At 46.0% G+C, this 14,042-nt stretch overlaps 1 non-coding gene across 1 annotated transcript; it reads left to right on the top strand.

Moving 5' to 3' along the window:
• The first annotated feature begins 6,069 nt into the window (after positions 1–6,069).
• trnah-gug (transfer RNA histidin (anticodon GUG)) lies at positions 6,070–6,141 on the top strand. Its single transcript has one exon. It is a non-coding gene; the product is annotated as a tRNA-His (tRNA).
• Positions 6,142–14,042: the final 7,901 nt, after the last annotated feature.

The following is a 14,042-nucleotide window of genomic DNA, read 5'->3' on the forward strand; positions in this document are numbered from 1 at the left end:
TGGGCCTGCTTCTGGGGAAGGTGGGACTTGTACAAGTCGGACGGGTTGCATCTGAACCAGAGCGGGACAAATATCCTTGCGGGGAGGTTTGCTCGCACTGTTGGGGGGGGGTTTAAACTAACTTGGCAGGGGGATGGGATACAGAGTGGAGCTACAATAGGGGGTGATGTGCAGCCAAATATTGAGAAAAAAAAAGTCAGCTTGGAAGACAGGGCAAATATGTAAGAGCAAGGCTGGATGGCATCTATTTTAATGCAAGGAGTCTTGCAAATAAGGTGGATGAACTGAAGGTGTTGATAAACACATGGGAGTATGATATTGTTGCTGTCACAGAGACATGGTTGAGGGAGGGGCAAGACTGGCAGCTCAATATTCCGGGGTACAGAATCTTCAGGCGAGACAGAGGGGGAGGTATAAGAGGAGGGGGGTCGCAATATTAATTAAAGAATCAATTACTGCCATAAGGAGGGATGATATATTAGCAGGTTCCTCAAATGAGGCCATATGGGTGGAGCTTAAAAACAAAAAGGGGGCAAGCACTTTGATGGGAGTGTACTATAGACCCCCAAACAGTCAGGGGGAGATCGAGGAACAGATATGTAGGCAAATCTCAGAAAATTGTGCAAATAATAGGGTAATAATAGTGGGGGATTTCAACTTCCCCAATATTAACTGGGATACTCAGAGTGTAAAATGCTTAGAGGGTACAAAATTCTTAACGTGCATCCAGGAGAGCTTTTTGAGCCAGCATGTAGAAAGTCCTACAAGAGAGGGGGCGGTACTGGACCTAATTCTAGGGAATGTGGCCGGCCAAGTGGAAGAAGTGCTAGTAGGTGACCAGTTTGGTGACAGTGACCATAATTCAGTGAGATTTAAGGTGGTCATGGAAAAGGACAGGGAGGGGCCGGAAATAAAGGTTCTAAATTGGGGGAAGGCCGATTTTAATAGGATAAGGCAGGATCTGGCCAAAATGGACTGGGATCAGCTGCTTGTAGGAAAATCCGCATCGGAGCAATGGGAGTCTTTCAGAAGGGAATGGCAACATGTTCCCGTAAAGGTCAAGGGTGGTTCCAAGAACTCCAGGGAACCTTGGATGTCAGGGGATATACGAGAATGGATTAGGAAAAAAAGGAGGGCTTTTGGCAGATACAAAAGGCTAAGGACAGAGGAAGCCCTAGAGGAGTACAAAAAGTGCAGGGGGATACTTAAAAAGGAAATTAGGAGATCAAGGAAGGGCCATGAAAAAACACTGGCGAGCAAAATAAAGGAAAATTCTAAGATGTTTTATAAGTATATTAAGGGTAAGAGGATAACTAGGGAAAAATAGGGCCCATTAGGGACAAAAATGGCAATCTGTGTGTGGAGTCGGAAGATGTAGGAGGGATTCTAAATGAATTTTTTGCATCTGTTTTCACTATGGAGAAGGACGATGTAGACATAGAAATACGGCAGGGGGACTGTGATATACTCGAACATATTAACATCGAGCGGGAGGAGGTATTGGCGGTTTTAGCAGGCCTAAAAATGGATAAATCCCCAGGCCCGGACGAAATGTATCCCAGGCTACTGTGTGAGGCAAAGGAGGAGATTGCGGGGGCTCTAACACATATATTCAGAACCTCTCTGGCCACAGGGGATGTGCCAGAGGACTGGAGAACCGCTAATGTAGTACCATTATTCAAGAAGGGGAGTAGGGAAAAACCGGGGAACTACAGGCCAGTGAGCCTAACATCAGTGGTAGGAAAATTATTGGAAAAAATTCTGAAGGACGAAATTAGTCTCCATTTGGAGAAGCAAGGATTAATCAGGGATAGTCAACATGGCTTTGTCAAGGGAAGATCATGTCTGACTAATTTGATTGAATTTTTTGAGGGGGTGACTTGGCGTGTGGATGAGGGTAACGCAGTGGATGTGGTATACATGGATTTCAGTAAGGCCTTCGATAAAGTCCCGCACAGGAGACTGGTCAAGAAGGTACGAGCCCATGGAGTCCAGGGTGCCTTGGCACTTTGGATACAAAACTGGTTTAGTGGCAGAAGGCAGAGGGTGATGGTCGAAGGTTGTTTTTGTGACTGGAAGCCTGTGGCCAGTGGGGTACCACAGGGATCTGTGCTGGGGCCCTTGCTGTTTGTGGTCTACATTAACGACTTGGATATGAATGTAAAAGGTATGATCAGTAAGTTCGCTGATGATACAAAAATTGGTAGGGTGGGAAATAGCGAGGAGGATAGCCTCAGTCTGCAGGACGATATAGATGGGTTGGTCAGATGGGCGGAACAGTGGCAAATGGAATTTAACCCGGAAAAGTGCGAGGTGATGCACTTTGGAGGGACTAACAAGGCAAGGGAATACACAATGAATGGGAAGACCCTCGGCAAGACAGAGGGTCAGAGGGACCTTGGTGTGCAAGTTCACAGATCCCTGAAGGCGGCGGAACAGGTAGATAAGGTGGTCAAGGAGGCATATGGGATACTTGCCTTTATTAGCCGAGGCATAGAATATAAGAGCAAGGAGGTTATGATGGAGCTGCATAAAACACTGGTTAGGCCACAGCTGGAGTACTGTGTGCAGTTCTGGTTGCCGCACTACAGGAAGGATGTGATCGCTTTGGAGAGGGTGCAAAGGAGATTCACCAGGATGTTACCAGGGCTGGAGCGCTTCAGCTATGAAGAGAGACTGGGAAGATTGGGTTTGTTTTCCTTGGAGCAGAGGAGGCTGAGGGGTGACATGATTGAGGTGTACAAAATTATGAGGGGCATAGATAGGATGGATACTAAGGAGCCTTTTCCCTTCGTTGAGAGTTCTATAACAAGGGGGCATAGATTGAAGGTAAAAGGCGGGAGGTTTAGAGGGGATTTTAGAAAGAACTTTTTCACCCAGAGGGTGGTTGGAGTCTGGAACTCACTGCCTGAGAGGGTTGTGGAGGCAGGAACCCTGACAACATTCAAGAAGCATTTGGATGAGCACTTGAAATGCCATAGCATACAAGGCTACGGACCAAATGCTGGAATATGGGATTAGATTAGACTGGGCTTGATGGCCGGCGCGGACACGATGGGCCGAAGGGCCTCTATCCGTGCTGTATAACTCTATGATTCTTTCTTTCAACAGTGGTCCGTGGAAAGTTAAACATACTGTCATCAAATGAATAATTCAAACAGATTCACTGAAACCTGAAGCATCTGTGGTGAACGTACATCCCCTTCCGGCTCCAGTTCCTCGTTCGTATCATGGTGAGTGTCAGTGTCTATCACCCTGGAGACTGGGGTCAATTCCCCGATGGGAAGGTCTGCCTTTAGAAGCTTCACTTTCACTTATCTGCAACATCGGATGAGGAAAATACAATGAAAAACTGACTCGGACTTTTCCACTTTCCATGATTTAATTTCACTGATATTCCAGCAATTTTAAAATCTGTTCTCTGCCTCACTCTTCACCTCGATGTCAGAACCACAATAATGAGGAAGAAATAAAACGCAGAATCGCTCTGTGAACAGACCCGGGCTAATTCACCAGCCCAAAACAGAGAGAGACAGAAAACTGCTCACTATTCCAGGATCATCCTGGACTGTAAAGATACCCCCAGTATCTCTTCTTCACTACAAATTATTATTCCTACAAGAAACTCCTTGAACCCCCTGCCTCCTCCACCCTCACCACAAACATTGTGCGGAGCTCATGGACTATTTTATCACTAAGATTGAGACCATCCATCCACCTGCCACTCCCTCCCTTCCCCCAGCCCGCCAAGTCAAACTTCCCCCACAGTTCCCCCCTGTCCTAGCCCTGAACTCACATCTTTCTCTAGTTTCTCTCCCGGTGGCTGTTGGAGGCCAATCATCTCAGCCCCAGGACATCGCTGCAGGAGTTCCTCATAGCAATTTCCAAGGCCCAACCATCTTCAGCTGCTTCATCAATGACCTTCACTCCATCATAAGGTCAGAAGTGGGGATGTTCGCTATTGATTGCACAGTGTTCAGCTTCATTCACAACGCCTCAGATAATAAAGCAGTCCCTGCCCGCATGCAGCAAGATCTGGACAACATCCAGGCTTGGGCTGATCAGTGGCAAGTAACATTCACTCCAGACAAGTGCCAGGTAATGATCATATCCAAGTAGAGAGAGCCCAACCACCACCCCTTGACATTCAACGGCATTACCATCGCCGAATTCCCCACTATCAACATCCTGATGGTCACCATTGACTGGAAACTTAACTGGTCAAGCCACATAAATACTGTGGCTACAGGAGCAGGTCAGAGGCTGGGTATTCTGTGGTGAGTGACTCACCTCCTGAGTCCCCAAAGCCTTTCCACCATTTACAAGGCACAAGTCAGGAGTGTGATGGAATACTCTCCACTTGCCTGGATGAGTGCAGCTCCAACAACACTCAAGAAGCTCAATACCTTCCAGGACAAAACAGCCCGCTTGATTGGCACCTCATCCACCTTAAACATTCACTCTCTCCACCACCGGCGCACCGTGGCTGCAGTGTGTACCATCCACAGGAAGCACTGCAGCGATTCGTCAAAGCTTCTTCGAAAGTACCTCCCAATACCACGACCTCTACCACCGAGAAGGAAAAGGGCAGCAGGTGCACGGGAACAACACCACCTGCACAGTCCCTTTCAATTCACACACCATCCTGACTTGGAAGTACATCGCCGAATCTTCATCGTCGCTGAGTCAAAATCCTGGAACTCCCCATCTAACAGCACTGTGGGTGAACCTTCACCACACAGACTGCAGCGGTTGAAGAAGGAGGCTCACCACCACCTTCTCAAGGGTAATTGGGGATGAGCAATACCTGCTGGCCTTGCCAGTGATGCCCACATCCCATGAAAGAATTTTAAAAATCATCCAAATTACCGATGGTCTGCCAAACATCAATTCCTCGTTAATATAGTGTTGAGTATCCCTATTTATTATGCGTGAGACCGGGGTTCAATTCCCTGGCGAAAAGTTCATTGCTGCTTTGGAAGTTTCACTTTCATTTATCTGCAATATTGGATGTTGAAAATACAATGAAAAACTTACTTTCCACCCACCAGCCTCCACATTCAATGTATGATCCTCTGCCATTTCCACCACGACCAAGCGTGATGCCACCACCAAAAACATCTTCCCCTCCCCTCCACTTTCAGCCTTCCGAAGGGACCGCTCCCTCCACGACACCCTGGTCCACTCTTCCATCACCCCAACACTCGCTCTCCTCCCCACGGCACCTTCTCATGCGAGTGCAGGAGATGCAACACCTGACCTTTCACCTCCTCCCTTCCCACCTTCCAGGGTCCCAAACATTCCTTCCAGGTGAAACAGCGATTTATTTGTAATCGCTTTGCTGAACACCTCCGCTCAGTCCACGAGTGTGACCCTGAGCTTCCGGTCTCTTGCCATTTTAATTCCCTGTCCCAATCCCACTCTGACCTCTCTGTCCTCGGCCTCCTACACTGTTCCAATGAAGCTCAACATAAGCTCGAGAAACAGCACCTCATCTTTCGATAAGGCTCTTTACAACCTTCTGAACTCAACATTGATTTCAATAACTTCAGATCATAAACACTGATCCCATTTTTTCGGACAGCAAGTGCTGGTTATGGTGCTAATGTTGCCATTTACAGCTCCTCTAGACCCATCTTTTGTTTCTTTACTTGTCCCATTCCCACCCTCCTTGCCTTGCACCATCATCCCTTTTGTTATTTAATCACTCCTGCCCTCCACCCTATCAGAGACCTTCCCTTTTGTACTTTCCTCCCCTCCCCTGACTCTACTTGTTAAAAAACTGTTTAATCTTCAACTTTTTCCAGTTCTGATGAAGGGTCATCGACCTGAAACGTTAACTCTGTTTCTCTCTCCTCAGACGCTGCCTGACTTGCTGATTATTTACAGCATTTTCTGTTTTTATTTCAAATTTCCAGCATCTGCAGTATTTTGCTTCTGATATCTCCTTCTGTGGCTCGATGTCAAATTCTGTTCAAAAACGATCCGATGAAGCACCGTGGGACGTTTTGCTACGTTAAAGGAGCGATTTAAATAGTTCGGGCAGAGGCTTCACCACTGATATGTGGTGCCGTGATCGTATAGTGGTTAGTACTCTGCGTTGTGGCCGCAGCAACCTCGGTTCGAATCCGAGTCACGGCATAGTGTGCGCTGCTACTTTTGTTCTCTCCCGCGCGTGTGACTGGAATGCAGCAATATATCAATATTTAATACATGAAAGAAAACATTTTTTGTTGGTGGTGAAAACCTATTTTATCCGTCAAATCCCAGCACTCTCACATGCCTGTACTTGATCTTCCACAGTTCAAACCCGCCTCTTCTCCCAGCTTTTTCTTCCTTCCACAGTCAATAGGCCGCCTTTACTTTCCTCCTTCCATTTCATGGACACTTTCCTGCTCCATTGCCGACTCTAACATTCACTTTCACGATCTCACACCTTTAAGTTTGTTCTGCTCCGACCGCTGTTTCTATTGGGCACATGTCCCATTCGCACCAATGTTCATTTGTCCCTTGAAACCAGTCGACACATTTCGATCTGCGTGACCGCTCGACAGACAAACACGACGAAAGCAGGGCTGGTCTCTGGAAAGACAGCCGCCCGATTGTTCACGAAATTTACTTGGGGAATCTTGTGATCCAGGGGATGGTAACTGAAGAACTGGTTTTTGTTTTGATGCTTGTTGGCTCTTTTCTCTCAGCAGTTGAGTTGCGTGAGTGACGGGCAGCGCTACAGAGCTGCGAATGGCGGTTGAAAGGTTCACATTTGGCAAGTTGGGGCGGTGCAGTAAGATCGGAAGTGTTCCGCCTTGATCTTAATAGTTCTGTTGAAACCTGTGATTGAATCGAGTAGAGGATAAATGTAAAGAGCGTCTGTGGGGAAAAAAAGGAGCGATTACAGGCCATGAGCGGAAGGTCTTTCAAATTCTCGTGGTGCAGGGCGCTGTGTGTGGAAACGGCAGATTTTAAAGCGCGTGTGTCGGAAAGTAAAGTGTGATCTTGTGTGTGAGAACAGCACAAGAAAGTTGTGCTTGAAGCTGCGCCCTTGAGGCAAGTTGCAGGTTGTCAGGAAAACTGCGATCGTGAAAGCTCAAAAATAAACCCAGAAACTGCTGGCAACACTCAGCAGGTCAGGAAACATCATTACCAGGGCGTCATTGTTCACTTTTATTGATACTAAAGACCTGTACAAGATGGACGGGTTGCACCTCAACGGTGCTGGGACCAATGTCCCCTCAGGGATGTTACCCTTGTCTTATCAGCGAGCAATACCGACCGTTACTGGGCCTCAGCTATTTACAATCTATATTAGTGTAATGTATTGAAGATCTCTGACGATGCAAAGCATCTGTGAGGAGGACACAAAGAGTCTGCAAAGTTTATAGACAGGTTAAGTGAATGGGCAAGAAGGTGGAAGATGGAGTATAATGTGGGGAAATTTGAGGTTATTCACTTTAGTAGAAAGAATAGAAAAACAGAATATTTTTAAAATGATGAGCAACTATTAAATGTTCGTGTTCAGAGAGACTTGAGTGTCCTGGTATAAGAAACACAAGAAGTTAACATGTAGGTACAGCAAGCAATTAGGAAGGCAAATGAAATGTTGGTCTTTATTTCAAGTGTTTGGAATACATGAGTAAGGATTTTGTTGCAATTGTACAGGGCTTTGGTGAGACCACAACTGGAATTGCAGTTTTGGTCTCCTTATTTAAGAAAGGGTTCTCAGGACGTTTCACGTTGACCACGGTCTGACGGCCTTGTGTTCGAAGGGGTTACTCCTCAGGAACTTCTACACCTGGGACAGATAGTGGGGGGGGAGCGGTCCAGCTCGATGGGACATCCTGCACCTGCTCGGCCAGCACAGCCAGACCCAGCCTTCTCAGTGTGTTGGCCAGGTAGAAACTCAGCACGTAATGACACTTGGTATCTGTGTACTGGGGCTCTACACACATCCTGAGGCAGCCACACACAAAGGTGGCTGTCAGGATCAGAGCAGCATTGTAGACGCTCTTTCCCCATTTGTCTGGAAGCTTGTACATGGTGACCCTGCGGACACATTCTACCTTGGACCTCCAGGGAAAGTGGAGGATATCTCGGGTGACTGTGACGGCGGAGATTTGGGGAACGGGCCAGTGCTGGGTCATGTGGAGCAACACGGTGAGTACCTCACACCTTATCACCAGGTTCCTGCCGGTTATGGAGAGGGATCGCCCCACCCACATATCAAGCTTCTGTTTGGCCTTAGTGATCCGCTCCTCCCAGTTCTTTCGACCGGCCAGGGGCCCCTTGAACCAGATCCCCAAAACCTTCAGGTAGTCGGATCTGACAGTGAAGGGGACAAAGGACCGGGTCTCCCAACTGCCAAAGAACATGGCCTCACTCTTACTTTGGCTCACCCTGGCCCCCGAGGCCAGCTCGAAATGGATGCAGATGCCCATCAGTGTGTGGACCGACTGCTGGTCGGAGCAGTTGAAGTGAATTTAATAACGAGCGGTCAATCTGCGAGGCCAGTCATATGCCAGCTCGCCAAGCAGAAAATGTACCAGAGAGTCTGAAATTATTCGTTCTGGGAACTGAAGTATATAGAAATTCAAGAGAATAACTTTTCTGAATTCAAACATTTCCTGTGACCAGAACCCCGACCACCTCCTGTGGAACAAACGGATTTGTGTTAACATTGCAGAATATCCATTGGAAATCCACATTTTGAATTGACACATTCAGCATTGTACAAATTACGGATTGGTGTCGGTCATTCAAACATTACCACAGACACTCGCTTTATTTCATCTTATTCATCTCTCCCCCACCGTGAGATAAATATCTAACCCTCTGACACCAAAATCAATGAGCGACATATGTTTTCATCACGTTCATCGCTAAGAACTAAGAGATCATCATTAGTACAGCTGATTCAGACACTCTAAGAGGTCTCTTTTGGGCCTCTGTGAATGATCAATCGATGGATTGAAAAGGGCAGGTCAGTTAAAATCTGATTTTTTTTCCCGTATTAACAAACAGCCAAGTGATCAGGAGATTCTAATTGCCAGTTTAGTGCAGACACCATGTGATGAGTTCAGCACTCACTCTTAAGCAAACTGAGAGCTGGTCTGCTTCTGGCTCTGTGATATTGTAAGGAGTGACTGGTTGTGTTTCAGAGGTCTGTGCTGTGCTGATGACTGGAGCAGAAAAAACATCCTTGTGCTGAAATCTACGCCTGATTCTTTGGTGCCTCGTGCGTTTGGGCCTTTTGACCATCTGCTTTGCTCAGACAGCCTGTCATTGTTCTTCTTAGAGAAACAAATATATGGAAGATAAACAATCCTAGAATCTCACAGCATGGAAGGAGGCCATTCGACCCATCGTGCCAATGCCAGCTCTTTGAAGGAGGTACCCAATTACTCCCATTCCCGTGCTCTTTACCCATAAACTCTGCAATTTTTTTCCTTTTCAAGTATTTATCGAATTATCCTTTTAAAGTTACGATTGAATCTAGCTCCACCATCCTTTACGAACATACGAGTAGGCCATTCGGACCCTCGAGCCTGCTCTGCCATTTGATAAGCTCATGGCGATCTGATTGTGATCTCAACCTTACTTTCCCGTCTACCTACCAGATCCTTTGACTCCCTTGTTAAGCAGGAATCTATCTTACTCAGCCTTAAAAATATTCAATGATCCTGCCCCCACCGCTCTTTGGGGAAGGGAGTGCCACAGATTTACGATCCTGTGAGAGAAAAAAATGTGTCCTCATCTCCGTCTTAAATGGAGACTCCTTATTCTTAAACTGAGGGCCCTCGTTCTAGACTCTCCCACAAGGGGAGACATCACCTCAGCATCTACCCCTTCTAGTCCCCAGAGATCACCTCTCATTCTTCTAAGCGCCAACTCCAACAGGCCCAACTTGTCCAACCTTTCCTCATAAAATAACTCCGTCATCCCAGGAATCAATCGAGTGCACTTTCTTTGAACCGCCTCCAAAGCAATTATTGTCCTTTCTTAAATAAGGAGACCAAAATTGCATACAGCATTCCAGATGTGTTCTCACCAATGCTCTGTACAACTGTCGCAAAACATCTCTATTTTTATATTCCAGTCCCCTTGCAATAAATAGCAACATTCCATTTACCTTCCCAATCACTTGCTGTACCTGCAATCCAACTTTTTGTGATTCATGTACTAGGACACCCAGATCCCTCTGTACCTCAGAGTTCTGCAATCTCTCTCCATTTAAATAATATACTGCTTTTGAATTCCTCCTGCCAAGTGGGCAAGTTCACATTCTCCCACATTGGACTCCATCTGTCAAATTTTTGACCACTTACTTAACCTATCTGTATCCTTTTGCAGACCCCTTATGTCCTCTTCACAACTTACTTTCCTATCTGCCTTTGTGTCATCAGAAAATTTAGCAATCATACATTCGGTCCCTTCATCCAAGTCATTGATATAGATTGTAAATAGTTGAGTTCCAAGCACTTATCCCTGTGGCACTCCACTCGTTACACCTTGCCAACCTGAAAATGACCCATTTATGCCTACTCTCTGTTTCCTGTTAGCTAACCAATCCTTTATCCATACTAATATATTACCCCTACACCATGAGCTCTTATTTTGTGTGGTAGCCTTTGATGTGGCACCTTGTCAAAAGCCTTCTGGAAATCAAAGTACACCACATCCACAGGATCCCCTTTATCCACGTTGCTTGTTCCTTCCTCAAAGAACTCTAATTAATTAGTCAAACACGATTTCCCTTTCACAAAGCCGTATTAACTCTGCCTGATTGCATTGAGATTGTCTAAGTGCCCTGCTACAACCTCCTTAATAACAAATTCTAACATTTTCCCTAAGATAGATGTTAAGCTAACTGGCCTGTAGTTTCCTGCTTTCTGTCGCCATTCTTTCTTGAACAGAGGAGTTACATTTGCTAATTTCCAATATGATGGGGACTGGAGAAAGGCAGATGTTACTCCTATTGTTAAAAAGGCAGCAAAATTCACCAAGGAAACTACTGACCAGTGAGTTTAACGTCCATTGTGGGTAAAGTTATGGAAATGCTTATTAAAGGTAAGTTCAAGGAGCTTGTGAATAGAAATATAACCTTAAAAGATAGACAATTTGCGTTCATGAAAGGGGAAGTCTTGCCAATCTAGCTCACTAGTTTTCTTTGAATGTGTGGCAAAGGAGTGTGATATTGGTAAGGTAGTGGATGTGGTGTACATGGATTTCAGGAAGGCCTTTGATACAGTTCCTCTCGAAAGTCTGGTACTGAAAACAAAGAATGCGGAAATGAGTGGAAATGTTTTTCAGTGGGTGTGCAATTTGTTCACCGATAGAATCCAGAGGGCAGTGGTGAGGGATTGTCATCAGCGTGCGAGAATGTTACCAGTGGGGTTCCACAGTGATCTGTTTTGGACCTCTTTTGTTTAATATCTTCATAAGTGATCTGGAACTAAGCGTAAATTTACAGATGATGCAAAGCTGATGAAGATGGTAGACTGCAAAACTGAACAGGATAAGCTACAGGAGGATTTAAATACTTGGGCATCGGACAGACAGGTAGCAGATGAAATTTAATGTAGAGGAATGCAAAGTGCTTCACACGGGGACAAAAAAAACCAGGAATGAACTATTGCAACAACAATAAAAACAACGTCCATTTATAGATCACCTTTAACACAATAAAATGCTTCATGTGATGGTTATCAGACAAAATTTGACACCGAGCTACATAATGAGATATTAGGACAGGTGACCAAAAATTTGGTCAAAGAGATAGGTTTTACGGAGCGTGTTAGATGGGAGGAGAGAGAAGTGGAGAGGTTTAGGGAGGGAGTTCCAGAGATTAGGGCCGAGACAACTGAAGCCACGGCCACCAATTGTGGTGCAATGGAAATCGGGATGCACACGAGACCAGAGTTGGAGGAACGCAGAGTTCTTGGTGGGCTGTAGGGCTAAAGATAGGAAGGGGCGAGGCCATGGAGGGATTTGAACATAAGGGTGAGAATTTTTAATTCGAGGTGTTCCCCGACCAGGAGCCGATGGAGGACAGTGAGCACCGGGGTGATGAGTGAATGGGAGTTGGTGCGAGTAAGGATATGGGCAGCAGAGTTTTGGATGAGCTCAAAATTACGGAGGGTGGAAGCTGGAAGGACAGCAATGATAGCATTGGAATAGTGGAGCCCAGATATAACCAAGGCATGGATGAGGATTTCAGCAGCAGATGAGCTGAGGCAGGGGCGGAGATGGACAATTTTACAGGAGGTGGAAACAGTCGCTCTTGGTGATGGAGAAGATATGTGGTCAGAAGTTCAGCTTAGGGTCAAATAGGACGCCCGGGTTGCTAACAGTCTCGTTCATCCTCAGAGAGTGGCCACGGAGAGAGATGGATTTGGTGGGGAGGAAACGGAGTTTGTGACAGGGACTGAAGACAATGGATTTGGTCTTCCCAATAATTAATTGGAGGAATTTTCTCCTCATCCACTGCTCGATGGCGGACAAGCAATATGACAACTCAGAGGCAGTGGAGGGGTGGAGAGAGGTGATGGTGAGGTGGAGCTGTGTGTCGTCAGCATACATGTAGAATCTGACGTCGTGTTTTAGGATGATGTCTGCGAAAGGCAGCATGTAAATGAAGAATAGGAGGGGGCCAAGCGGAGATCACTGGGGGAATCCATTACTTAACTGGAAAGAAAATAATGTCCATGGCAATGAAAATGATCTGTGGGAGTAGATTGATAATAAATTGAAGCTGTCGCATCAATGCTCGGCGGCAGTGAGTAAAGCAAATCAGATGCTGAGATGCATTTAAAGGTCAATATGAGCTGAAGTAGTTCGGGAATCCTGCTACTGTAAAATTATAGGTGCAACCGCACCTACAATGCTGTGTACAGTTCTGGTCGCCACAGTACAAAAAGGATAATGCAGCTATTGAGAGGATAGAGAAGAGAGCAATCAGAATGATCGAGCGGGTGGAGGGATTGAATCATATGGAGCGATTGTGTAAATTGGGCATTTTCTCACTGGAAACGGGAATGTTTAGAGGTGATACTATTGCTATTTTTAGGTTTCTAAAGTGACTAGATAATGTAGACCGTGACAAAATATTTCACCATGTCCAGAAGAGTAGAACCAGAGGAGACGGCCTGCACTTGAAGCCAGGTAAATTCAAAACTAAGCTCCACAAAGAATATTTCAGTGAGCAAGTGGTCACTCTATGGAATAGATTCCCCAGGGAGGTGGTGGAAGCAGTTCGTATTGAATCATTCAAATGAAAATGAGATAGAATCTTACAGAAAATAATATTTCGCATTTCAGTATCTGAGTAATTTGAGACATGACATGTGGTAAGTGTCACATGTTTGGGAGGAACAGGTGCCTTTGGGCCTATGGTTCCCAAAGCTCTCGACCACTGGACGATTCCTGGCCTGGTGTCAGGGTCTGTTGTGGATTAATTGATCGGGATTGATTGCAACGATTAGACAACAACCCCATTGTCGTTGTATCATGTGACTAACCGGATAGTGGAAGGCGAGCTGGATGGACCTTGGTCTTTTCCCATCCAGCAATTCTTATGTTTATGGACACACGAGTGTGGCTGTGGGGCGGTGCCCAGTGAGTGGAGAACAATGGGTGGGCACAGTGTGTGTTGCCATTTCAGAGAGTATACTATCCTCAAAATCCAAACCATTCCCAGGGGGGATATTGAGGTCCCTTCATTAAACAGTTAAACTTGATATCCAACAACAGATCAGAGCTCGGACTCTGTCTCCCACATGAATGTGGAGATACTCGAGGGCCCTCGGGGCTGGTGGGAATGCACCAGGCCTGAGTCAGCACCGACAAGAGAACTGGAAACTAACAGAACAGGAAACAACACTGAATTGTGCAATGATGTAGTTTTCCTTATACTTTCGTAAATTTACAGTGGGAAAGGATCTCAGAGTGAGTGACTGTGTATCTGAGAGGGCAGGCAGTGTGTGAGAGGAACGAGAGGTGTACAGGATGGATTATAAGGAACAATTGACTGGATTTTACTATTTTCA

The sequence above is a fragment of the Heptranchias perlo genome, chromosome 35, assembly GCF_035084215.1.
Source record: "Heptranchias perlo isolate sHepPer1 chromosome 35, sHepPer1.hap1, whole genome shotgun sequence".
In the NCBI taxonomy this organism is placed as follows: Eukaryota; Metazoa; Chordata; class Chondrichthyes; order Hexanchiformes; family Hexanchidae; genus Heptranchias; species Heptranchias perlo.